Consider the following 4,345-nt stretch of genomic DNA (forward strand, 5'->3'; position numbering starts at 1 on the left):
CTTCAAAAAAGACTGACATCTCACTATAACATAAACTTCATTTTCAAAATTCATTCCAGGTTTTGTACGGGGTTTGAACAAATGAGTATATTATTGTCCAGAACCTCAGAGGAAGACTCAGGTCTCCCTCTGAGTCATAAAGCTAATTTGTCTTCCAGTTGAAGAATGCCCAGTCTGTGTCTAGATCTGACTTTGGACTCAAGATTTGGCAACAATTTTCTAAGAAAAATAGAGATAAAATTAAGCTTATTGGAGATATTTTGAGCTAAACATTTATAAATTTTAATTTTCCTTCTAGAGGTGGTCAGCTAATACTTTTCTCGTCAATGGCAAGATGTTCCACACCAACACCACCATTTTCCACCCAGACACCTTTTTTCTGACAGGCCTCCCGGGACTTGAGGCTTTCCATGGCTGGATTTCCCTGCCCTTTTGCTGTATTTACTTGATGCCTCTGCTGGGCAATGCTACAATTCTACTGACAATCTGGTCTGATCGTACTCTTCGGGACCCTATGTTCTACTTTCTAGCCATCTTATCAGCCATAGACCTAGCCCTCTCAACATCCTCAGTGCCTCGTATGTTGGGTATCTTCTGGTTTGATGCACATAAAATTGGCTTTGGAGCCTGGGTAGCCCAGATGTTTCTGATACACACTTTCACAGGAATGGAGTCCACTGTGCTGCTGGCAATGGCCTTTGACCGCTATGTGGCCATCTGTACACCACTCCACTATACCTCTACTCTGACACCCCGAGTATTGGCAGGCATTGGTGTGAGCATTATAATGCGCCCAGTCCTGCTCATGTTGCCCATTCTCTACCTAACCCATCGTCTGCCCTTCTGTGAGGCTCGGATTATTGCCCACTGCTACTGTGAGCACATGGGCATTGCTAAATTGGCCTGTGCTAGCATTCACATCAATGCTATTTATGGGCTTTTTGTGGCTTCTTATTTTGGATGTCGCACTTGTTGGAATCTCCTATACCTACATTCTCCGAGCTGTTTTCCACCTCCCATCTGAAGACGCTCGTCACAAAGCACTGAGAACGTGTGGCTCACATGTTGGGGTCATGTGTGTTTTCCATACACCCTCCCTCTTCTCCTTCCTCACCTACCGATTTGGCAAAAAAATTCCCCGTTATGTCCACATTCTTGTTGCCAACCTCTATGTGGTCATTCCACTTGCCCTCAATCCTATTATCTATGGTGTGAGAACCAAGCAGATTCATGAGCATGTGGTCCATACTTTCACCTCAAAGTAAGGTCTCTTATTTCTTTACTTCTTGAGGGTGTGGATATGGCTGAGAGAAGTCAATTTTGAGACTTCACTAGGTAATTATTTTGTAAATGAATTTCATATCAAGAGATTCTGCAAGTCCTAAAGGAACAAACTTTGGAGAATATTTTCCGGTCTTAAACCTCCATGTTGTCTCTCCTCATTCGTGTTGAGTGTTCTTCTGAATATAAAGTTTCATTATAGCAGGAGAACATATCCCACTGGAATCCCTTTCTGTTTTTAACTATGGAAATCAAGTGAAATTCTGTTTCTGTGTATTAAAAAACAGGTTAGTCTTCCAGTGGGTCACAATTAGTTGACTGCAACTGTCTAGACTTTCTCTGCAAAAAGAACTAAATGAAAATTTAAAATGAAAAAGATCTTGGTAGAATTCTAATTTAACAATTTAAATACATCTTATTTTTCTGAGTACATCACTGGGATACTGAGTCACATTTTTTTAAACGTATGGTTTTTCCCTTTCATTTCAGCAGCCTTTTTTTGTTTTGCTTTTCTTAAGATCCTGTAGGCACTATGTGCCCTCACTGTACCACTGCCTCCCTTCTCATTTCTGGGAAAGCATGAAGTGAAAGTACCTGAAAAAAATACTTGTGTGAAAGAATACAAATCTTGTTTATAAAAGGAGCTGAATGCACAGAATTCTAAGACTTATTTTCCAAATTATGTTTAATCACTCTGTGTGTGTGTGTGTGTGTGTGTGTGTCTGTGTGTGTGCATGTGTGTATGTATGTGTGATACTTTTAGGCAACCCTCTATCAGACATCAGGGCAACTTCTTCTACAAAGGTCTCTTTATTTGTGCAATGTAACGTACATACATCCTTTGAGGCTTGATGTTTCGCAAAAGTTGACGAATCTCAGATAATTTCAGATACAAAATAAATTTTCAAAGTCAGCTACTTTAACAGGAATTTGCTGGATGTTTTTCCACATATTTTGTGTAGCTATGAAGACATAATTTTGCTACAACTCCTGTGAGCCAAAGGCAATTTTGTGAATATTCTTTCTCAATTTACTATTGGCAGAAACTGACATGCAAAGAAAAATGATGAAGCAAAGCAGAAGAGTGACTGCTCAGGAGACTAGGAACTAATTTTCTGATGCCATGTTCATTGCATGATGGTGGAAAAATAACTTTACAATTTCTGGCATGACTAAAAGGATCAGAACAAAAATCTTTAGAGTTCAGAAATATGGGAGATAGATTAATTATATTTTCAGCAAAGATTGTCGACTAGAGATTTCAGGTAAAACCTTCTGGAAGGAACTAGTGGAGAATAACACAAGGAGTATCTGAATATATTTGTCTGAAGAACTGATTCCTGTGCTCTTAAGGAAGTGCCCTGTTCTCTTAAAGATAGGAACAAGAATATAATGAATTTTCCAAGGACTCTTTTTGTCAGTAGTTTATTCAATAGCATTCTTACCAGTGTTTTTCTCAACTTGGATTTGTATCTTAAGTACCACTCAAATTTAATAATGCTTCATTATATATCATTCTTCAAATAAACTAGATTTATATTATCTTCTCTTTAGAGGAAAACTTTACACCCATTTACAGTTGGTCAGACAGGAGACACATGTAAGTAATCTTTAAGTAATAATGTACTCTACTAAACATTTCACAGATGTTTTTTCATGTTCTAATAATATATTTTATAGTCAAACTCTTCATTTTTTTCCAACCATCATTTTACTTTTTGTTTTCATGCCCTACAAGAAAAATACAAGTAAGCATCAATGACAAAAGCATTGGAAATGTGTCTCGATTTCCAGTTTTCCCTCAGCTATTTAACCTACGTAAAACCCACTACAGGAAATATATGGTTGCAATAATAAAAATAGAGATGGGGTTCTGAAGGGCAGATTTCTAAGTAAGAAATTATTTTTCATGAGCAAAAACTGAAAGCACAATTCACATAATATGCTTTTTTAAAATAAAAGTTTCACTTCAAAATAATAAAACTGATCTTTGTATAGGGTAGGCTGCATGTGTCCAATGTAATACAACAAATTAAATAACAACATTTGGATAGGTTACATAGCAACCCAAGGTGACATTTGAAAGTGGCATTTTCCTTGCCTGCACCTCAAACCCATGCTAACACTTACATGATAGGCATATCTGTGGTAGATAACAGAATGTGGTTAATTATCATAGACTACAGAATGCTATAAACAGAATAAATAGTCACTTTATCCAGATAATCATTACTAGATTTGTAACTATAATGTTATGTCTTATTTCCCTTAAGAGAACTGGTATTTTCCCAACCATGAAAGAGAGTAGGGTCTAGAAACGATGACTCATACCTGTAATCCTAGCACTTTGGGAGGCTCTGGTTTGCAGATAGCTTGAGCCCAGGAGTGAGATATCAGCCTGGGCAACATAGTCAGACTTTATCTCTACAAAAAACAAAAACAATAGCCAGATGTGGTGGTACACTCCTATAGTCCCAGCTACTTAGGAGACTGAGGTGGGAGAATCTCTTGTCCCCTGAAGTTTGAGGCTGCAGTAAGCCAAAATCGTGTGACTGCACGATAGAGCAAGATGTTGTCTAAAAGAAGAAGAGGAGGAGGAGGAGGAGGAGGAAGAGGAGGAGGAGGGGGAGGGGGAGGAGGAAGGAGAAAAGAAGAAGAAGAGGAGGAGGAGGAGAAAGGATAATTGTTTTTCTTCTTGATTTTCGTCTACACCTATCTCACCCTCAAAAGATGCCCACGCCATCAAAGACAATAAATATAATCCTGTTTGAAAGAAATAATATACATAGCCCTAATTCAATCCACTTCCTTTATTCTATACTCTTAAAAACACTAAATAAATATTAACAATTATGATTGCCTATTACCACTTTTATTATTATTAAAGTATAATAAAATTATTGCAAAATATCAGATTCCAAATTCTGCTAATTGGTATAAGTAACAGAGGCAACAACTAATTTTTACCAATTAGCAGCATTTCTAATAATAATAAAAATGGACATTATTTTAATTTTATTTTGTTACAACTTTCAGCACATAAAATTTATAATCTAATTTATAC

At 37.1% G+C, this 4,345-nt stretch overlaps 1 pseudogene; it reads left to right on the forward strand.

The window, feature by feature from the left end:
• Nucleotides 1-334: 334 nt before the first annotated feature.
• On the forward strand, nt 335-1,265 carry LOC100982316 (olfactory receptor 52J3-like; annotated as a pseudogene).
• Nucleotides 1,266-4,345: the final 3,080 nt, after the last annotated feature.

The sequence above is a fragment of the Pan paniscus genome, chromosome 9, assembly GCF_029289425.2.
Source record: "Pan paniscus chromosome 9, NHGRI_mPanPan1-v2.0_pri, whole genome shotgun sequence".
Lineage (NCBI taxonomy): Eukaryota > Metazoa > Chordata > Mammalia > Primates > Hominidae > Pan > Pan paniscus.